The sequence below is a fragment of the Peromyscus maniculatus genome, chromosome 12, assembly GCF_049852395.1.
Source record: "Peromyscus maniculatus bairdii isolate BWxNUB_F1_BW_parent chromosome 12, HU_Pman_BW_mat_3.1, whole genome shotgun sequence".
NCBI lineage: Eukaryota > Metazoa > Chordata > Mammalia > Rodentia > Cricetidae > Peromyscus > Peromyscus maniculatus.
In genome coordinates this window covers 82,798,767-82,822,317 of record NC_134863.1, presented here as the reverse complement: position 1 = coordinate 82,822,317, position 23,551 = coordinate 82,798,767, and the positions used below count along the sequence as shown (strand labels likewise).

The 23,551-nt window shown below is 46.3% G+C and overlaps 1 long non-coding RNA gene across 1 annotated transcript; it reads right to left on the bottom strand.

The window, feature by feature from the left end:
* Nucleotides 1-11,766: 11,766 nt before the first annotated feature.
* LOC143268169 (uncharacterized) lies at nucleotides 11,767-16,979 on the bottom strand. The gene is made up of 2 exons (XR_013043881.1): nucleotides 16,726-16,979; nucleotides 11,767-16,450 (listed from the first exon to the last, which is right to left on the bottom strand). It is a non-coding gene; the product is annotated as an uncharacterized LOC143268169 (long non-coding RNA).
* Nucleotides 16,980-23,551: the final 6,572 nt, after the last annotated feature.

The following is a 23,551-nucleotide window of genomic DNA, read 5'->3' as shown; positions in this document are numbered from 1 at the left end:
TGCACTGTATGTATTGGTTGGAAGAATGAGTGACAGACAGTGGGTGGGTTATGGGGTAGGCGTGGACTAGAGTTCTGAGTAGAGAAAAAAGATGATTGTAGGTTTTGCTATGCATGGTGAACACACCCTTCCTGGTAGTTTTAGATGTAAAGAAAAATCTGAAAGGCTTTGAGCTGTTTTATTGAACAGGGTAGCATCCTGTGGGCCCCTCAGAGGGCTGCCTTGCATGTTTTCCATTCTGTGTTATTGGATAACTGGTGCTCTTTCACACACACACACACACACACACACACACACACACCCTGATGAAATGGAGCACACACTGGAAATCGGTTTTCCTTGACTTTGGTGTCATTTTATTCCAGCCATGCATGTGGGGCTCAAGTGTTTGCATTTAGATTACAAGAGAAACTTGCTGTGATTCTGTATATGGGAATTGTAAGTGGTGGTAATTCAACTTAATGCAATTTAGGCAAAGAAGGAATGTGTTAAACAGATGCTGGGCTGCTTCATGCTCCAAAAGCCAGGAGTAGGGTTGAGCCTCAGAAGTGGCTCTTGGCATGATCTTGTCCTTCACATTGTTTTGTCCTCCTGTTCCCGCTTCCTTGGACTGGATCCTTCTCAGAGGTACCAATTCAGGAAGCAAGAGAGAGAGGGTGCTCTTCCTTTGTTTCAAATTTCCTGGGAGTGATTCTAAACATCCAGGACTGTGGCTGTGGACAGCATCATATTGTATTTAATGGAGTGGAGAAGGGAGGAGATTCCCTGAGAGCAGAGGCCAGGCCCCATGGGGAGGTGCTGCGCAGACACAGCAGGTAGAGTCCATGTCCATGCAGACATTCACTGTCACAGTGGGATATTTCTGCACTTGCTCATCATGGGGACTTGGAGGGTTGTCTTCCTAGAGGAAAGGAAGGCTGAGGTATTGTGGATGTTTGCTTATTTTGGATATTGACTCTTGATGGTTCCTCTGAGAACAACGGCTGTTCTGATTGGAATAAATGAATGCAGAGTGACAGAGGTTGCAGTTAACACCTTGTAGGTATTCTAGAAGGCAAGAGAACGTTACCAGGAAAAACTCAAGGTCTGTGATTTGTGAAACTGTGATGTGTGAGGGCAGAATAGCTTTGTTCTTCGGTTTAGGTGAAGGGATCAGAATGAAGATGCTGAAACTACTTTAGAGGTTGAAGCAGTTGTTTGAGTGAAACGTGGTTAGAGTGCCCAGTGAGTGTAGTCAGAAGTTTTCCTATGTCCCGCCCAGTCCTGCAGCTACTCAAACCCAGGTAAACACATAGAAGCTTATATTAGTTACATACTAAATGGTCTATGGCTCAAGCTTCTTGCTAGAAAGCTCTTATATCTTAAATTAACCCATTTCTATTAATCTATGTTTTGCTACGTTCCTTGGCTTTACTGGTCTGCTGGCCTGTTGTTCCTTGAGTGGCAGCTTGGCATCTCTTCTCTGTCTCTCCTTTCTTCTTCCTGTCTATCTGCTTGAGTTTCTTGCCTGCCTCTAAGCTACCTTGCCACAGGTCAATACAGCTTTATTTATCAACCAATCAGAGCAACACATGTTCACAGCATACAGAAAGACATCCCACAGCAAGTGAGAACTCCTCTTCAGATGAGAGATAACCTGTCCTTTATCTCTTACTCACGTTTTCTCTTTGGAGGTTTGTAGTGCTTTCTGGCCACACTACAGTGGTTGACAGTGTTGTCAATGTGCTGAGATTTAGAATTTAGATCTCTGAGAATGTCTGTCTGTGAGAAACTCCCTAGTTAGGTTAATTAAGGTGGAAAAGATGCACCCTGAATCTACCATAGATCTTTCAGTGAGAGTCTGTATAAGTTTTAGATATTATTTTAAAATAAAATAAAGTTGTCTTTCTTTGTCTCCAACATTAGTGAAGAGGCAGTAAGTGCCACAAAATGTGTGCTTACTTGGTACCATGGTCACACTCATGATAGCCTACAAACCCACATATAAGGAACTCAAGGTGGCTAAGCAAGCAGCCTGCGGTGGCAGCCAAGCCCATGCCAGGGTGGATTCCTTGTTTCAGCTCTTCACACATATACAGACTCTAAGTCTCTTTCCTCTCCTTTTGTTCATCTTAAATTCTCTACAATCTTTTGAATAAATCCCATGTAGCTTATGTTGCTATTTATTTCAATATCAACTTAAATGGTGAGAAATTTAAGAAATTCAATGGGAAAACAAGTCACATATTCTAATAAATACATAGTAGATAATTGTGTGTAATTATAAAAATTTAACAGAAGATGATGATCACACGTCTTGGCCATTGTGGTACATAGGCATAGCACTGAGTTACCAATACGTTTGCCAATACTTCACTTTTAACTCTTTGAGAATTTTATAAATGTATACAAAGTACTTTGATCATATCCACCGTCCTCTTCCCGCTCCAACCACTCCCAGATCCTACCCCAAGACCTGCCTCTAACTTCATGTCTTTCTTTTTTACAATCCACTCAGTCCCAAGTTAGTTCTCTGCTCAGCTGTGTGTAGGTGTATCTACTGGAGCATGGTTAACCTGCCAGAGGGCACAGCCCCAGAGAAAAGTGATTTCCCCTCCTCTAGCAGCCATCAACTGCCTGTAGCTCCTTAGTTAGGGGTTGGGGCCTCTCAAGCCCCTCCCCCACCATGCTGGGATGTTTACTGGCTTGATCTCCATCAGCGAGTCCATGGGTACAATCGTCCTGTTGTATCTAGAAGTCTCCTTGATCACTGGCTGTTGCAATCTTCCTACTTACCCCCGCCCCACACCGTGTTCCTTGAGACTTGGGAGCAAAGGGTGTGATATAGAAACCCCATTTATGGACTAGCATTTCACAGACACTCCTTCTCTGTATTTCCACCAGTTGTCTATCTCTGTATCAACTGCTGTCTACTGCGGAAAGAGGCTTCTCTGATGAGGACCAAGACCTGGTCTAATCTATGGGTAGAGAGATAAGTATTTAGGAGGCAGTTTGATACTCGGTCTATTTATAAAGTAATAGTAATGGGTTCTCCTCTAGAGACTCTGAGTCCCTAGCCACACTTTTTGATGCAAAGGGTCCTTCTGGATCCTTACAAGGCAATGGTTGAGAACAACACATGGAGAAACTACCAGTGTTCCATTGTGGCCATTCTCCCTTTCTTCTGTTCAGCAATAGGAGCCCTACCATTCGGAGGAGCAATGCCTGCTTAGCCAGACACCACACGTCTCAGTCTCCTCTGCAACTATGTCTAAAGACTATGGTCAGAGCATTGGGATATGGGAGTAAGAGGTGCCTGGGTTCCTGTGTGTACTTAAACAGAAGTTTTCAGTTAGTTGTTATTGTCCCTCTGTTATCTCTGACATTTTAGGACATTGTAGGAGAACTCTGACCTCTCACTGACCCTGGGGAGGGAGCAACACATACATGTGTCCATGTCACCTCCCTCCTGCTACTACAAGAGTCTTCATGTCTGCCAGGCCCCACGGGAGTTCACTGAAAAATCTGAGTCGTATTTACCTCTCCTGCACAGAGAAGCAGTCAGTATTCCTGGCAGAGTACAGGGTATTACAGATGTTTACAGAAGAGATGGAGGAATTTCAAACACCCTAGAGATGACCTCAGATTTCCAGGTTGAGTAGTGTGAACTCTAAGGTGTTGCAAAGAACACAGGAAGTGTCAACATTGTTGATAGCAATTGAGAATAAACACGTTTTCGTGACCTAGCACCCCAACAGAGCCCAACTATCTAAGCCCAAATGACACCTCCTGTAATGGCCCCTTCGTGTGTTGGCCCACTGTACAGGTACAGGTGGTGTTTACATTACGAAAGTACACGACAGCTCTAGAGAGTTCTATGGCCATCTTGTTGGGAATGTAGCCTTGGAAGAGAGGCTTCTTGTACATATTCCTTTGTGACTGGGGAGAAAATGTAATATTTACGATGGGGGCCTTGTATGTGGAATTGTTGTAATAGGAGAGTAGCATTTTAGAGCATTTCTGGGTAGCACAGCATGTCCAAGCTGCATCAGACACTGCAGGGAGCCCTGGATCCACCAGGAACATTCTGGATCGGTCTGCTTCTGTTTATTTGGCTGTTGGGCTCTGCAGACCTTCTCAGACATTCTCCATCAATTGCTGTTTGTATGATAGATATAGACACAGGAAAGTTGCTTCAGCTCTCCTGGGCTGGACAGAGAGAAGAAAGGAAATTCTTGCGTGAGAGTGTCACCAGGAGCTGTGGTCACTCCCGTGATGGAAATACACTTTACATCTTTTCCTTCCCCCATGTGCCTTCTATATAAACAACAAAACACACTGAATCAATTTTTCAAATAAACTTTACAAAACCCGAGAACACAGTCAACCTTTAACTGTGGGTAGCGTGAATTATTGGGGGCTACAAAGAAGGTTTTAACTATTGGAACACGCTGGCAACCTGAAAAATGAGCTTCCCTCCTTCCAAACGGTTAAAAATAGCTTTTATAAACTCTTAACTCCCTGTGATGGTGAGCTCAGCATTAATCACCTTTATGACATCTTATATTTAGTCCATAGATAAATCCACGGGCCCTAATCAACCACTTTCCTGAGGAAATTGGCCAAATCCCACCTGGAGGGAGGGGATGAATCACAACAGCCTTGCCATTCAGACAAATCTCTTTTCAAGTACCCTTAAAGCTTTTCTCATACTCCAGCGAAGACAGCCGCACAGGAAACAATAATAGTTTAATCTCTTGAAAAATTTCCTTCCTGCATTGCAGCCTTCAGACAGGTAGTGAGAACGAGCCAAGGAAAATGAAGAGAGGCCCTGCCAAGAGCTGGCTGCTGCTTGGCGTCTCTTTCCTGGTCTCACATAGGAGCCGCCACGCTCTCCCAGAGATGCTCTGCCCGTGGCCCCAGTGACTTTTCTGCTGCCCTGCCCTGGCTCTCACTGACCCTGGGAAAGAAAGAGCAGAGAAAGGAAGCAGCATTGTTGACTCATTGTGTGACTGGGTGTCTCAAAGCCACCCTCCATTCTGCTGGCGCTTTCTAGGGCTTCCTTCTATGGGGAAGACACATTTTATCTGGAAAAACACATGCAGCTCTCAGGGAAGTGCAGAGCCTGTGGGGTGTATTCTCTGGAAACTGTGTCTGGGCTTGCTCAAAGGACTATGCTGCCTCAGTGCTGAGCAATGCTTCCCAAGGCTGCTGGGAGTGTAATAAGGCTCCAAGGAACCTGAGCAATTTTGAGATTTGTGGGCTAGACAGGACCCATATTCAGTAAGTCCACTGGCTTTACCTTGGCCAGCCAGCTCAGAATGCCAGCCTGTAGTGACGTTCAGTAACCCACAGAGGATTTTGTTAGGCCCATTATGTATAATAACTCTTAAGGATTAGTTTGCAATTCTCATGGATGGCTCAAGCTGTGTGTAATCTACTTCAAAAGAGCTGTTTCCAACCAGCAAGATCACCAGAATGGGCACATTGGCCCTTAGCCCTTCCTCATCTGTGTTCTTTGTGGTGTGTGTGTGTGTGTGTGTGTGTGTGTGTGTGTATACACATGGAAACTAGAGATGATATGGATGATGTCCTCTTGATCCCCACCTACTTTTTTTTGGGAGACAGAGGCTCTCACAGAACCTAGATTTCCCTGATTTCTCTAGACTGGCTGGTCAGGAAGGCCCAGGAAGCCTCCTGTGTCTGCCTCTTGTTGGTACACAGGTCCCTATGTTTGTGTGGCAGGCACCTCCTTAGCCTATTGTGAGTCCTTGATTCACTGGCTGTAGATTTTTCTCTTTGTGCTCCCCAGGGAGCACCTCTGTCTAGCACACTCCAGATCCTGGCTCCCAGTTGCTCCACTTTTACTCAGTTTTATTTCTGGTTTTCCTCTTGGCTTGGCCACTTCAGGAGCCACTTGCAGGTTCTGGGCCAAACGAACTGCATTTTTATCTCATGTCTATTTCCCCCACCTATATTTGTGACTTGGAATTTAAAAAACAAAACGCTCTCATTATAGAGAATGGAACATTGTCTAATCTCCCGAATAAATAGAGAGGAGGTAGAAGGGTTCATTAGCCAAACTGCTGGTTGGCACTAGGAAAGGGAGCAAATTTAGTTATCATAAAAATAGCCTCCTCAAGCCACCCACCGTGTCTAGGAATTCTTTGGATCCATTCCCACGTTTTCAGGCCAAGCAAGAAGTACACGAAATAGAACCTGTTTTCAACTCATTTTCTCTTCATTATTGAGGATAACTGAAGGCAAATTCCGTAAGATTCTCCTTAGACCAGTGTCTCGGCCAGCCAAGGGCTGTTATGTCAACTGTCAAGTAAGAAACTCAGTAGTCTGTAGGAATGCAGTAGCCGAGGAAAGACCTATGTAGTGAGGATTAGTAAAGACCAAAAGACAAGGATAAGACGACCATCATAATGATATTTACCATAGCAACAAATTTTGAGTGACATTTTGCCAGAAATGTGGGGGTGTTCAACATTAGTGTCACCCTCATGATGTACAGTTCTCAGAGGTGTGCAAACTCATGTTTCCAAAAACAAGCAAACAAACGAACAAAGGGCCAGCTCCCAAATAATGACAGAGAGACTTGTTATTAATTGTGGAAGCTCAGCCTTAGCCTAGGCTTGTCTCACTAGCTCTTATAACTTAAATTAACCCATTTATGTTAATCTACATTCTACCACATGGCATTATCTCTCTTTCATCTTGTACCTCTTGTTTCCTCTCTGTCTGGATGGTGACTCTGCCCTTCTTCTTCCCAGAGTCCTCTCTGTCCTTGGAAGTCCTGCCTAACCTCTTCCTAACTATTGAGCAATCAGCTTTTATTATACCAATCACAGCAATACATTTCACAGTGCACAAATATCCCACAACATTCTTAGTCTGTATTAGTTGAAAATTATTGAGTGTAGTATGCTTTTCTCCAATTTACCTGTTTATTACAGACAAGCAAAAGTATATTTCTGATTACTGGAACAGAGTGATTTAATTCCATTTTTATAACTTTTTATAATATCTAAGATGTCCTTAATACATTTTGGTGATGTAAACATCTCAGACAGAGTGACTACAAGCAGTTTTATGTTTTTAGGTGTTGAGTTCCTTGTGATTATTTCTGCCATGTTTGTATCAGTCAGGGTTCTAAGTGACAGAAGCAACCTAGAGAATATAATATGAAGAGAGACTCACTGGACAGGCTTCCAAGATGCAGTCTGAGTAGGCCAGTAAGGCTGTCTTCACAACAGAGAATAGAGATCTCACTAGATGCCCAGTCTGTGAGTCTGGGGCCTCAGCAGGCCCTGGAAGATTCCAGAAGATCTTCCGGTGGAAACTTGAAGGAGCTGGGCTGTGACACCAGTGAAGGATGGCTGGAGTATTCACAGCAGGGTAGACAAAGGTGAACCAGAAATGACCTTGTGAGGGTGACATGGATGCAGAAGGTCCCTTTATGGGACCTGCCACTGGAAGACGCTGCTTACATTTGCAAGAAAATCCCTCACAGCTGTGCCTAGAGGCTTGCCAAGAGGTTGATTCCAGATGTTGTCAGGCTGGTGACCCAGACAGACTATCACAGTGTCTTTGCTCCTTGGAGTCTATGTAACTACTTCAGTGACTTTGGAAAACATGGGTTTTCTGTCTGGCGGCAAATCTTCGAGGTTCTTTCTGTGGATATGTCCGCGTCTCCAGCACTCCTCTCTTCCAGGGCGCCCTGCTTCATCAGAACATGGCTCTGGGAGCATTTCCTGTGACATCCGTGTTCAGAGAGAGGGAGCCGCTGCAGAGGTGAGGGGGCAGTCCTCGCTCAGGCCTCTCTACCTCTGTCTGCAGATGGCAGGTCCCTGTACCCGCCTGTTGTGTGGCTCTGACTCAGGTGAGGACGGACCCTTCTACACCCCCCCTTTAGTCTATCCACGGACTTCTGTTACCCAGTGAACTTCCCTTCCACTCAGCAGCGTTTGCTTCTTTACCGCCAACTTCCAACCCTGCCCACTCCTGGCCTCTTGTGGCGGCTACCTCTCACAGGTCCTAGATTCTGCCTTTGTCCCCAAGACACCACCGAGGGCCCGCCCTCTGCTCTGCTCTTTCTCTGCGTCCTTGGCCACCACATTTACACCTGACAAGGGAACCTTCATCTCATGCTTTCTGTCCCCCCAGGGCACAGGTCTCTTCTGATTGGCCACCGTGTGACGTGGCCCCTCCTCTTAGTGCTAACAAGGACGGAACTGAAGCATGCGAGTTTTAGGTTCTATTCTTGAGCTGCCAAGCTGGTTTATTTTCATCACAGTGGAATTCCTCCTATGATTATGCCCTCATCAATTTTGATGATCTTATTTAACTCTAGACATTAAAAACCCACCTTTACTTTATTTGTTCGGCACACCTGGGCCATGGGATTCTGGATGGCCCTTTCTGGTTAGTTTCTCTATGTCTGCCAGGCCACGTGGAGCAGATGATTCCCAGGTAGAGCAGCACAGGCATTGTACTGCATGGATTGTTCTAGCTTAGGAAGTTGCCACCTTCTTGATTATTATGTGAAATCTCCATAGAGGAGGAAGGCAGAGAGTAGGTAGGCATTAAAAGGGGAGAGAAGGAATTGTGGGAAAGAGAGCAAGGGAGAAATATTTGGCTATATTCTTTAAAAAATTTTGTGCTACTTATTTGCAGTGAATGCTTTTATTTATTTATTTTTCTGGGAAAACAATTTATATTTGTAACTTGACAAAGAAGGAATCAGTGTTTGGAGGGAGAGTGTGTCTACTGTAAGAAAAATGAAAATCCCATTGACTTGGCTTCTGCTGGTGGGTTCTGATTAGGAAAAGACGCCACTGAGACACAAACAGGTTTGGAATAAGCTGTGGATTTCGGAAGAGATACTGAACTGATGATGTGCCCCGGAAAACCGCTGTGAATGGCAGTGTCTTCAAACAGAAAAGGGCTGAAAGGAATTTCCTCAGAGACTGACTGACTGAGGAGCCACCTAAAACCTGAAATCCACGGGGGGGACATGATTGGCTGTCGAGGAAGGAGGAGTCAGTGCTGTGGGGCACCTGCCTCTCGGCCCCTCTCTTCCTTAGCCCCTCTAGCCAGGGTCAGATAAGTCCTGTTATGCCCGGCTGAACTTCAGGAAGGTTCCGTGACCTCGTGAACAAACAAGGTGTGGTGGGAACCAGAACTCGACTCCACAGGGGTGAGACCCACCTTAGCACTCAGAAGCCGGCTCATATTACAGGACAGCCGGCCCAGGTCAGGACCTTGTGGTGTGTCAGGGCTGGGTTTGTTTCAGGGCAAAGTATGAGTGACTCAGGGGAAATTCACACACCTTGTGGCCATCACCCCGACTTACTTCCCTGGTTTAGTTATCGAAGTGGGGGGCTGGCTTGGCAGCGCCAGGTGGCTGACTGTTCCTGGGAACTGAGGCATCTTAGTCTAATTTGTGCTGGTGTCGGTTGGCCTGGGGCAGGATGGGGAGCGTGTGGCCGCCCTGGACAGGTGGGCACGGACCTCCATCCTCTTGATTCCCTGCCTCCCACCTGATGCAGGCTTCTGTGCATGTGTTCATCAAGCCAGTTTTCTCTCAGTCACAGGAGACATTGTACTTTCCAGGATCTCATCCCCCACCAGCAGGGTGTATACTCCAAAGAGAGCTCCAGGGGACCAGATGATGGTGGAGCAGCCAGGAAGGGACCAAACGTTCCTAGACCAACTATGTGGAATGCTTCTGTCTGCTGAGCGTGTGATCTGACGGAAGTGGGGCCTCGACCCTAGATCTGCAGGGGAGGCAGCGGGATTCGGTCTGTTGGCGGTAGGAGTGACAGTGATCACAACGAAGCCACCGACTCACGATGCACATCAAGGCCTTATGATTATTGTAATTTTTCTGCCTTCGCTTCCTCTGGCGTCAAATGATGTTGCTGGAACATGGGCCATAGGGGGATCAGAGTGAGCCAATCATCCAGAATCGCGCCCGGGGTCAGTGAAGTGTTGGTTCTTGCTAACGTTTCTGGCACTGCACTGTAATGGCGGGGACAGCCACAGCAGCTGTGTTTTTATTGATTGATTTTGTTCTTTATCAATTTCATACATGGATATGATGCATTCTGATCACCCCCCCCCCCTCCCGTTCTCCCTTATCTCCTTACAGTCCATATCCATGTCCCTTCCCACCCTACCTCCCCCGTCCCAGAAGCATGACTGCAGGTTTTACTTGTGACCCCTTTAGTTTAAGCAGGGCCATCTGTTGAGGACTGGGCTGGAACTATCCATGAGAGCCTGGCAGGGTCACCAGTGGGCACACAACCGAAGCAATGGCTCCTTGAGTCCATCAGTAAGCAGGCCTCTTCAGTCATGCGTGGGCCCCTGGGTGCTTTTTCTCATGCTTACTTCTAACAGGTCTGTTCTGAAGACCGAGTGCAGGCCTCTGAGGCTGCTCTCTCTCTCTCTCTCTCTCTCTCTCTCTCTCTCTCTCTCTCTCTCTCTCTCTCTCTCTCTCTGTGTGTGTCATGGCTGTCTTTTGACTAGAAGATTTCCTCTCACAGGCCTGCTTCCTATCTTCTTCTGGCCCTTACACTCTTTCTGCCTCCCTTTCTGGAGTGTTTCTCAAGCCTTACAGGGAATGGTACAGATGTATTGTTCAGGACTATGAGATAACTATTATCTGTTTCTACTGTGAGACCACCCCTGGTAACACTCTAGGGTTTTCTTTGAGAAGGAAGACACCCATAAGAGAAGTGGCTGCTTATTCTAAGAAATACTACATTGATCATCTGCTCCATAAAAAGGGAAATGGAGTTCTGTTTTTTTTTTCTTTTTGAGATAGGGTCTTGATCTACTGTCTATGCTGGCCTAAAAATCTGGATTTTTCTTGACTCAGTTTCCCGACTACCTGGGCCTATAGGTGTGTGTCGCTGCACCCAGAAAGTTTCTTGATTAGAACCCAGGGGAAGTCCCAGCGAAACCCACAGAACCAGTCTGTGACCCTGCCACGGTGATTGTGTGCAAGGAAGCAGGACATTTCCTATTGTTCTGGGAGCCGGATGCCATTATTCACAGTGGATTTAGAGGAGAGGGATCATCTCAGGTTGTGAGGAAATTTTTGAAGATCTAATCTTTCCATCACACTTGGGAGGAGTCTTGACAAGTGAAAAGAACAAAGGAAGGGAGGACCAGCCATCAGCGTTCGGTAGTGGCCACAGGGCCGCGCTGACACCTTTGTGGGGGTTTCCTCTGCCAGACTGAGGTGTGAGAGTCGGAGTAAAAACTCCAAAGACGACATTGGTAATGACGTCTAAGCTAAGGAATCGGGACAATTAGAATCATCTTAACGAGCATTTAGAGACAGGGGTCCAGGTCCTAGCAGGGTGCTGGTTGATATGGTGACCAGGGGTGACAGGGTGTCGGGTTCAGACTGCCAGGGCCCAGATCCAGCAGCTGATGTGTGATTGAGTGACCAGACACCGAATGTTTTTATTTGTTCTGTGGAAGTGTGCGGGTGTGTGTGTGTTGGGGGGCAGCCGGGGGAGACATGGTCTTCCAAGGTTAACATGGCTTCATCAAATCCATGGTGAAGATAAGGCTGGCTGATGATAGTGGGGTCTGGAAATAGAGAGAATGGAGAGATGGGTGACTCTAGGGGGGCCATGTGTATCTCTCTCTCTGTGTATGTGTGTGTGTATATGTATGTGTATATGTGTGTGTATAGGTGTGTATGTGTGTATATGTGTGCATATGTGTGTGTATGTATGTGTGTATGTATGTATGTGTGTGTGTGTGTGTGTGTGTGTATGGGTGTGTACGTATGTGTGTGTGTGTATGGTGGGGTGGTTCCTCCATGATCTTTCAGGGTTTTTCTTGAATCCATTCTCAGTTAATCTATAAATGAGTAGAAATATGATAAGGAACACTCACACTCACACACATATTCCCGGGGGGCAGGGGGGGGGAGACGACAGTCAGCTGTTTGTTTTCCTCTTCTGAAGGAGTGGAGCCCATGGTCACACACCCTGGCAGGGAACACACTTCTGAGAATTAGGACAAAGAAAAACAACAGGAAACTGAACTGGGGGTTGGAACCTTGATCAAGGTACAGACTCTGAAAAATAGGAGAATTCTGGAAGCACACGTCCTAGGGAGACAGGACTTGATGAGAAGGGTGGACTTGGCTGATGGGTGTGGGTAAGGAGGAGGCCATGCTGGGGACAGGGAGCTATGATGGAGCATGCTCAGTCTCCCTAAGGTGCTGAGAATCCAAGTCCCTTCACCACAGAGTTTAAGTCTGTGGGGCCAGTGTGGCTGAGACTGTCTCCTAGGTCATGAACTCATTTTATCAGAAGGAAGCAGGGGCTCCTGGAAAACCTGTCACTGTTTATAGGTGGATTCAGCTCAAGACTGTTGGGTGTTGGCCTGCCCCCCAGTGCGGCTCCACGCGAGGGCTCACAGAACCATCAGTTGAGCAGACATTCCCTGGGTCAGCTCCAACCTCTTGTGGCAGTCAGGCCTGACACAGACTCAGCCAACCACGACCATCAAACTGTCCTTCCTCTGCAGCTTCTGCAGTTTTCTCAGGTTATGTTGTAGACCAGCTTGATGTGAAATTGGTACCTGGAATGCAGGTCCACATTTTCCTTAATGCACAGGATAAGCGAGGTTAAAGATGAGACTTTAAGTGGTCCTAGAAGCCACCGGAGATGAGGCACCCTCTGAACAATGATGTCTAATCACCTCTAAAACCTTTCATTCCGTCTACATGCCAGGCAGAACCCCGAGCCAACGATGAGCAAAGTCGAGCAGGAAATGCGGTGCCTGACGCGTCCATCCATTTCTGGAACAGCAACTCCTTTTTCTCAACCTTAATAATTCACGAAGGAGGAAAAGGTGCGGCTCCTGCCAGGACAGGTGCAGTGGGCCTTTATCAGCTCATCGGTTTGCTTTCCTGCTGTGACTCAGTGGTAACAGCGAAACTGCCTTAGTTTCGTAAAGTACCATCTAGTGTTTAGGTAATCATGGCAGCCTTGACCTTTCCCATTAGGACTTTAGAACAAATGGTACACATATCAGTAAGCGCAAGTTAAAGTACAAATTATTCATTTGCTGATCCACAATGATCCGTGTATGCATTATTATAAAATTGACACTTTAGGTAAAAATTGGTTATATAGGACTAATTTCATATTCCAAAGCTTGAAACACCTACAACACGATTGCATTCCCCCTCATCAAACAGCAATAATGCACTATTGTATCCTTTGTGTGTCCACATCCAGGGTGGACATCCCCTGTTCACCTAAACCTTTCAGAAGACATGATACAGACACACCCAGAGATGTGTTTCATGGTGACTCTGAACCCTGTCTAGTTGGCAGGGAAGACTTCCCATCAGGACACCACCAGTGTTGACTAATGAAAATGCAGCCTAGGCCAGACCTTTGACAACATCATGTGCTACTTTGGGAGTGCAATTCAGCTTCTGTTGTTATCTGAATAACTCCGTTGTATGGAATCTACTGGAAAACACCCCCAGCCTTCAGTGTATGTATTTTGGCAGAGAGCAGGAAAAACTAGAGCATGAGAAACCAAGACTCTGGGTTGTCCCAAATCCACCTGTCCAGCCCAGTTCTCAGCACAGGTTTACAGTGCAGGCACTAGAGAGGTAATGAATGATTTTAGCTCATGGAGCTCCGATAAAAGCTCCATTAGAGGAGAGAAAATGCCGTGTGATGCCATTCAAGTGTGGCGTTGGAGAGGAAATGATAGGGACAGTGAGATGGCCTAGGTGATTTCATGTAACCCTTCAGCAGGGTCTGCTATGACTCAAATGATGTGAGGGACCTAAGATGGTTCTCATGTTTGCATGGCTCCCCTGCAGAAAAGAAGCAAAGTATTTGGCCTCAGGTAGTCGTGTGTGTGTGTGTGTGTGTGTGTGTGTGTGTGTGTGTGTGTGTGTGTGTTCCACTCAAGATTATAAGAATCTACATTAATTTTCTCCCTCAAGATTAATCAGTGACGTGGTCTGGAGAGACAGATGGCTATGTGGAACAAATGCTTGTCACTCAAGCATGGGGACTTTAGTTCGGATGCCCAGAACTTGTGTAAATGCCTGGTGGGTAGGTGTGGTAGCCTGCCTGTGATTCCAGAGCCTAGGCAGAAGAGTCAGGGACTCCTCAGAGCAAGCTGGTTAGCTAGACCAACCATACTGATTAGCTCTGGGTTCAATGGAGAGACCCTGCCTCAAAGAATAAGGTATATCGAGGTCAGGGAAGACTCCCAACATCAATGCCTGGCCTCCACATATGTGTTCCCATGTGCATATACACTTGCACACATATGTGCATGTCCATGAATACACAAAGAGAGCTGCACACACAGAGACTAATCAGTTGTACAATGTGAGAAAGAGTTTGGGGAGGGGGTCATGCAGACTAGACGTTCACTCAAACACTTAGAAATATGTCAACTAAATTTTGGGGGTTCCAAGAGCAGGAATTAAAGTTGTGTTTGCAAAGCTTTTATTTTCAACTGCACAATGAATTCTGTTTAATAAAATGATATTTGTCACAAAGCACAGCACCCAAGTTGGCTTTAACTGTAAAGTTGACGCAGGCTACAGTTGCCTGAGAAGGAAATCTTAGTGAGGGATTGCTTAGCTCAGGTTGGCTTCTGGGCATGTCTGTGTGTGGGGGGTGGGTGGGGATGGGGGTGGGGGTGGGGGCCGTCTTAATTGTTAATTGGTATAGGGGGGTTTAAGCCACAGTAAGCGTCCCCCCTTCCCTGGACCTTCAAGCCTGGTTTTAGTGCTGCCTTTTTGAAGTGTGAGCCTATTAACGTTCCCTGATAGGTTCCTGAGTAAATGAATTCATACCGCAGTATGAATTAGGCCATTGCAGAGCATGCAGTCTCTCATTCAGTGCATGTGTGTTCACATGTGCGTATTAGCGTGTGTAGAGGTATATGTGTGTATAAGTGTGTGTGTGTGTGTGTGTGTGTGTGTGTGTGTGTATGTGTGTGCACATGTGTATGTGTGTGCATGTGGAGGCCAGAGGTCAGTGTTGGGTATAGTTCCTCAGGCTCTGTTCACTCTTTTTGGAAACAGGGTCTCACACGGGCCTGGGGCTTGCTAATGTGGCTGGCCAGTGACCCCAAGAATCTGCCTATCTCTACTTCTCTATGTGGGTTCCAGGGACAGAACTCAGGTCCTCTGGCTTGCTTGGCAAGACTCACTGTCTGCCCAGCCTCACCAAACACACTCTGCTTACCCCTTTCCCACTGCAGCTGGTGCTCTGGCGTCTTACTGTGTCAGAAGGCACAAGGATCCACGAAGCCTCCTCTGAAGACACCCGAGTCACGTACAGACACCATCCTTCCCCACCTTCCCATGTGAGGCGAAGGCTATTAATTACAGTGAGTGACAAAGACTCTCCGTGCTGTATGACTGACACAGGATGAATCTTTGTTACTGACTGCAAATAATAGAACTGTGGTGCTCAGATAGAGCCAGGTGGGGAGGAGGTGCCCGCAACCATGCAGCAGGCATGCAGCGGGCATGCAACGGGCATGCATCGGGCATGCAGCGAGCATGCAGCGGGCACGCAGTGGGCAAGCAGTATCTTCCCCGGCCTCTGCCCAAGAGGCAGCTGGAGACAGAACAGGCATTATCTTGCTACATTCCTTCCTTAAAAACAGCCTCTGTCCTACTCTGCTTGTTCAGTCCTGGCACAGGGACAACCTGTCTCTTTCTATTAGTTTAGTTCTGTAAAGAAACAGTCATTTAGAAGGAAATAGTCAGGAAATTCGGGCAAGGATCCATTTTTAAAGTCGCAACTGAATGATTGCTTTCTTATTGTGCGGTGTCGGGCTGCAAAACCCATCCATTTCGGTACACACATGTTTCTCTTTTCCGTTCTTAGCTTTGTGTTTTCATACTGCTTAAGACATACATCTGCGCCAGAATGAAAACAGTTTCAGAGGGCAGGTTTTCAAGGACTCCTAAAAATAGGACCTATTGCCAAATACACAGCCCCCCGATATGTAAATGGCCAAAAGGGGGTGCAATGAGAACCACATGTTACTCACAGTTCCCTTAGAAAAACAGGAGTTGGAGGCTTGGCCTCCTGGCCCTGGCGCTCTCAAAGCTGTGGTTTCTATTTCAGCCTTATCCCAAGTCTGCAACTCACTCTCCGCATAGTTCACGTCTATCTTTTAATCAAGGCTGTAAAAAGCTACCAGGAATAGTTTTATTCTCCAAATGGGAATGAGCTATTTCATCACACCAGTCTGGGCTTTGACATGAACCTTTCAAACAATTATCGAGGCTCAAAGGGATCAAGCACCCACAGTGCTGGGTCCTGTGTGGCTGCCTCGCAGGCCCAGGGCAAAGGAGTAGGCTGCACAGGGAGTCCAGGGCGGCTGAAATAGGAAGATATTTATTGTGTGCCTTCTGTGGCAATGAGAAATCACCTTCCTAGAAAAGAAACAGAGGGCATACGTACATTCGTGAAATCCAAAGTGCTCAATAGTGGTGAGTTTTCACCTAGAATTCCTTCCATGGCTGGCCCAGTATGGAGCATTTTGTCTAGTCTTACAATTTAGAAAAAGCATCCTTCAGGAAAACCCCACGATTTGCTAGTCTCTCAAATGCCTCCTTTTATTTTCTGAAGAAGAGCTTTCTTGATTAACAAGGATCCAGCTCTTTGGCTTATATTATTGTATTCACCATCTTGTCAGAGGTCCACAAACCTGGATGAGTGAGTGTGTCCCTGTGCAGGGGAGCTCCGTGGGGCTGAAGTCCCGGTCCCTGGAGACCTCTCCTCGTCCAGCAGGTTGTGGAACTGAGCTGCTCCCCGAGTGAGAGGGGACGTCTAGTCTTTCAGCTGTGGAGTTATCTTGCTTTCCCAGCTCTGGTTAAATTTTGTCTTCTGTATCTTAATATTTCCACGATAGGCCATGGAAAAAGAAACTTGGAGAATGTTTCGCCTTTGCTGTTAAAAGTTGTGACCTTTGCTCACATTTGCCAGAGAAAGTGCTTATAGCACCAATTAACATGAATTATTAACTCCCAGATTAATAATTGATTAGAGAGCTCAAGGCCCTGGGCACTGCCACATCACACTATTGAGAGAAGAACGAAGGAAACAATTTAGATACAATTAGAACAGTTCAGGCAGGGCTGGGTAAGTAATGACATTTTGGCTTTTTAAAGGATTGCTTATTTCTCCTCTCCTGCCATGTGGCTGGAGAGTCAAAAGTCACGAATAATTCATAGACTGACTCATGTGGATGTTGGCTTTAAATTTTTCATTTAACAAATATTTATGGGCCTCTTTCTCTGTATTCACTTCTATTTGCAACAGTTACTCGTATGGGTTCTTTATCATCCTCCTCCTCATCATCATCATCTTAATCATTCGTGTGTGTGTGTGTGTGTGTGTGTGTGTGTGTGTGTGTACCAGCAGTCAATCTCAGTGTTCCTCAAGAGCCATGCAGCTTGTTTTATAAAGACAAGGTCTATCATTGGCCTGGAGCTCACTAAGTAAGGTAATCTAGCGGCAAACCTCAGAGATCTCTCTGCCTCTGCCTCCCCAGCACTGGGGGACAAGCACAGGCCACCATGCCCAGGCTTTTGACATGGGTCCTCATGCCTGAAGGGAAAGTGCTTTACCGACTAAGCCGTATGAACTGAGTCTACAGAGTCTATGAAGGAATTCTTTTCATGAATCTTAACAACCTCTTATGTTAGACACCGTCATTGTCACCCACCAGGAATGGACAAGGTCAGGAGAGGCAGGGGAGCCACACGGCAAGATGCTTGGGGACCAGTCATCCCACTAAGCCACAAGCGCTTGAAGAAACTGCCATTAACTTTTTCTTACAGCTGGAGGCGGAAGTCTAAGCTCAGGCCAGGTGTGGTGGCAGATGCCTGTCATCCTAGTGCTTGTGAGATAGAGGTGGGAGATCAGGAGGTCAAGATCAAACTCAGCTGTATAGTGAGCTTGATGTTAGGCTGGGATACAGAAAACACTGTGTCACACACACAGAAAACAAACTCACAAACTCACAAACATGCACATACACAAATGTACCCCACACAAAGTCTCTCTCTGTCTCTGTCTCTGTCTCTGTCTCTCTCTCTCTTTCTCTCACACACACATACACACACACACACACACACACACACACACACACACACACACACACACACACAGAGTTAGTCAGGGTTTCAGCTGCACTGGTTCTTCTTAAGGATTGGGAGGAGGAACCTGTTCCAGGCTTGACTCCTGGGTTCTGGTGTAGCTGGCCGTCTCACACAGGGCTTGGTTTGTAGACATATTATTATAACATCTCCCTTAATCCTCACATGGTCATCTCCTCATAGGAGAGCCTGGGTCTGAGCTTCCTCCTTTTAAAGGAAAGCTAGTCATATCGGATTAAGACTCACCCCAGGGACCTTACTGAAATGTGATCAGCACTTTGAAGACCTTGTCTGAGGCACTGGAGTGAGGATGGAGATGGAGGGTGGCATACAACCCACAAAACGGATAGAACCAAGTCTCTAGTAGGACGTAAAGCCTGAGTCGCTCTTGTCACCACCAAGCTGCACGGTCTCCATCTGTGGTCCTTTTGAATATATAAAGCTTATTAGGATGAGTTCCAATTAAAAAAAAAGGGCTAAGGAGCTAAACAGAGAATTCACAAAAGAAGAATCACAAATGACCAAAAGGCATTTAAAGAAATGCTCAACATCCTTAATCATCAGAGAAATGCAAATCAAAATGACTCTGAGATACCACCTTACACCTGTCAGAATGGCTACGATCAAAAACACCAATGACAGTCAATGTTGGAGAGGATGTGGAGCAAAGGGAACACTCCTCCACTGTTGGTGGGAATGAAAGCTTGTACAACCACTGTGGGAATCAGTATGGCGGTGTAGTGGGTAGCCATTCCAGCTTTGGTCTAGGAGTTCCAAGCCCCATTAAGGCTTTGGTAACTATCACGCCTACAAGGCAGGGTCAAGGGGGGGCCCTGAAGACCCGAGATCTGGATGCGCCGCACTCTCTCTGTTTCTGGACCCTGGACGGTGGAAGTTGACCGAGCAGAGTTCTCGTGAGAACACCGCCAGACTGCGACACACCTTCCCCAGACCCTGCGACCTACCTATCCCTTCATTTGTAAGTTATGCCACTAATAAACTTTCCTTTTAACTACGTGGAGTGGCCTTAATAATTTCACCAATATGACCGTTTCTCAGAAAATTGGGAATCGAACTACCTCAAGACCCAGCCATTCCACTTGGGCATATACCCAAGGAATGCTCAATCATACCACAAAGATACAACTATGTTCATAGCAGCACTATTTGTAACAACCAGAACCTAGAAACAACCTAGATGCCTGTCAACTGAAGAATGGATTAAGAAAATGTGGTACATCTACACAATGGAGTACTACTCAGCAGAGAAAAACAATGACATCATGAAATTTGCAGGCAAATGGATGGAACTAGAAAAAATCATCCTGAGTAAGGTAACCCAAACCCAGAAGGACAAATATGGTACGTACTCACTCATAAGTGGATTCTAGATATAAAGCAAAGAACAATCAGACTGCAACCCACAGAACCAGGGAGGCTACACAGCAGGGGGGACCCTAGGATGACTGTGGCTTATAATAAGTTTGGTTTTACTCAATTACTGAGCAAACCTCAATGAAACATTTCACTATTAAGATAAGAATTTATACTGTATCAAGCTGATAATAGAAAAATAAATAAATAAATTTTTAAAAAAAAGAAAAAGAAAATGCCCTACAGCCCAGTCTTATAAAGGCATTTTCTCAACTGGGGTTCCCTCCTCTCAGATGACTCTAGCCTGTCTCAAGCTGATATAAAATTATCCTGCACAGTTATAAAAAGTGAAACTGCTGGCAATCATTCTTTGTATATGTTTACATAATAATTAAAGAATTATTGCAAGTTTTTATTATAAAGAAAAAAGGATGAGTTCAATAAAGCACCTTACCAATTGGTACCCAAGAACTGTCCTTACCTTGTGTGCACCCTGGAGACAGTGTCTGGATGACATTGACCTTCTAGTCAGGCTTTGCTTTCTTAGGAGGAGGAGGGGGCTGGTTATAGCTGGAAGGCCTCTGAAAACACTTCTGAGCAGGGACTGCAGTTTGGGAATCTAAATGTTTCTTTAGCTCCTTTTGCCTGATTTCTGTTTCCCTAAATCCATAGTTTGATGGTGTTTTAGGAGAAAGAGAGAGGGAGAGAGAGAGAGGGAAGGAAGGAGAGAGAGAGAGAGAGAGAGAGAGAGAGAGAGAGAGAGAGATTGTTTTCCCCTTCTAGATTCTTGGAAGCATAATTAGGGAATGTCACATTCCTCGGGTACTTTGTAAACCTACCTGGCATCATATATACATAGAATATTTGAAACAGGGTCCCACACTGTCTCCCAAGTTTACCTGGAACTCCAGAAGATACTCCCGTCTCTGCTTCCGAGTCCCACAACTGCAGGCATGCCCATCACACCTGGCTTCCCTGGTATCCTAAAGAGGAAATGCCGACTCTGGCATTTTAACTTGAAGCGGGATCCCTGCTAGAGACTCCTTAGCCCTTCCCGGGGGAAAAAGGAAAACAAAAGAGTGGAAATGTAGGAAGACCGAGAAGGGGCTCATCATCACCCATCACTGCTTTGCAAGCCAAAGCTTAGGATTTAGGAGAGCATGCCTTGCTTCATTAAATGCCACCTTTGAAGAAGTGTGACAGCACATGGGATGCTGACCACGCTAAGGACGACGCAAGTGGAGGCTCATGGGCTCCATGTTTTACTTCTCCATCCACTTTACCATGGAGTTCATGGTGACAGATGCCTGGTGTCCATTGCCCACGTTAGGTTCTCCGAGCTATGTGCTACCTTTGGGTCTCTACCTTAATGTATTTGTAGGAATTTTTCTTTCTTTCTTTTCTTTCTCTGTGTGCATAATCTTTGTAGTATTTCTGTGAAGTTTGTGTATCAGAGGAAATTCCTCATATTTCTTCCCCTTTGAAGCAAAGAACGTGGTAACATCTACACTAGGAGAGTGCCAGGTGGGCAGCAGGATCCTCCTCTGTTTGAATGGATTGTCGGTTGGGTCAGGGTTCTGCCTGTTTAGAGACTTGCTCAGTTCTGAAAGCAGATGTCCCAGAGTCCTTTCTAGATGGACTCTCGTGGTCAGAGGACACACAGAGCTCCCTCCCTTAGAGGACCTGCATACAGGAAAGTCCAGATGGACAAATCAGAACCTGCCTTGCTCCTCTCTTTAAAGATGGAAGACGAAGCCATGAGCCAAGGCATGCTGGGGCAGGCATTTGGCACTGACAGGCAGCTGGGGCTTCTGAGTCCAGTGAGTGAGGCCTGTGATGGACGCACCAGCTCAGCATCTGTCCCCCCAGGTTGTCCCTGGTATTGCCACTGTCAGCCATGGTTTCTGACAAGTCCTCTACTCTTGTGGGTCTGGGACTGACTGGGAACGGGAGAGAATAAGGGGTGGATCCTGGAGGACTTGGGAGAGGGGGGTGAATATGATCAAAACACATCCTATGAGATTCTCTAAGAACTAATACAAATTAAAGAAAATATTCTAAAGATGATTGAAAGATCCTGAGAGAGAGCATGAGAGGATCCCGAGAGGTCCGTAGCTGATCCCTCCCTCACAGCCCAGAAATAATCGGGTGTACTTCTGGCCTCCAGAGCCGTGAAGAAATGTGAGGAGTGTAATCCACTTGGTGCGTACTCCTGGGGTACATCCAGCAAAGTACAAGCTGAGGGTTCTGGAATTTCTGCCATGTCCTGACAGGTGTGCTCCTGTGTTGTAAAGGCTGACTGAGAAGGTGAGCCTCTCTGGTCCCCTTTCTGTCTGGGGTGGAGGTTAAGTGTCTAGGCTACCACTTTCGTTAATTGTTCCTGTGATGCCAGGGCCCGAGGGGATAGTGAAACCCAGCAGCCCCACCCGGGGATGAAGGTCATTGAGGAGCCATTTATTACAGTGTGGACTTTCTGAGAAGAGGAATTAAGCTCCCCTAATCTCATTTCCTCCAATGACAAGTCATGATCACAGGGCCCCAACTTCTGGAAAGCGCGATGCATCTGTGTGTTTCTGCAGAGATAAATAAAGTTAAGGAAGAGGTTATAAATGGGGTCTGTGCCTGGAGAGCATGACTCAGTGACTCTGGCTGTGTCCCCAGCCCTCCTGGGGATGATTCTGCCTCAGCAGCTCTGGAAGGCGGAAGGTATAAGGCAGGGATTTCCTCCCATTTTGTCCTGATGTTTTGTAGGAAGCTGTAGTTAATGGGAACAAAAAAACCTTTCAAAATGCACTCTTGGGCAGCAGCATGGCTCCGTGGGGGAATGCTTGCTTAGCACAGGAAGGCCCTGGGTTTGAGTCTTAGTGCCAAAAAAAAGAAAGAAAGAAAGAAAAATCACTCTTAAGTGTTTACAAGTGATGTGTTACTTCCTTAGAAGAAAGGTTTTGTCTTTATTTCTGGCATCTTCCATTGATGTCTGATGTTGACCTGGCCTATGGAGCTTGGCCTGTGACAACTGAGTGCTGAATTTCACTGTGACCTGTGCTTAGGGAAAGTTATTCTCTGTAAAATGTTGAGGAGTTTGTTTCCATTCGTAAAGGTCCCTGGGCATCTCCTGTTGCCTCCTTTCCTGTGAGGGTGAATACTTCAGCTCAAGGCTGAACACATCTTCATAAGAAGGACCCTAGGCGATTCTAGTAGATAATTGTGGGGACCCTAGGTTGGACTAGATAGGAATGAGGTGAAAGGCCACACATTTGAGAGAGGTAGAAACCACTATCCTCTAGTGGACTTATAGTATACAAGGGTAATAAGTACAAGGCAAGACAAACTCTTCTAAATACCATGTCCTAAGAAAAGTAAGGTCACAGTGAATAGGAAGGGCCAGTCACTGTCAAGGTTAAGGTTAGACAGCTGGTGCTGGGGGGGGGGGGCATAGGAAGCCGTTTGCAAAGCACACGGCTTAGGCTCCTCTCTGCAGCTGATGATATAAAGAGACTCAAGGAATCCGGGTCCCTAAGGTGTATCTGCAGTTTAGGGTCACACGTTTAGAGTGTTAAAGTCACAGGCTTCTTCTATGCAAGAGTTGTTTTGGGTGATGGGAACCTTAGATGGAGATGTTGCTGATGGAGTTGAGTGCAGATCTTCTTGGTTGGTCTAGGGAAGGCTAACTGTGGAAGGAGGAAGAGTCTGGAATTCTGCTGTGTGTGAGGAGGGTGCTCCATCCATGCCCCTGAATTTACTCAGTGGCTACAGGGTCTTGGGAAGTCACCCTCCCCAGTGTACCTCGGTCTACTCATGTTTAGAACAGGAGATGGTGATTGTATGCTCAGGGTAAATATGATCAGCAAACTGTGTGATGGTTTACAGGTGACTTTAAAAAATTATTATTATTATTATTATTTTGGTATTTTAAAAGGAAGGAGACACCAACATGGACCCCAGCTGCAGTAGGACCATGGACCCAGACATGGCCCTTGGCAGCATCACGGAACTAGA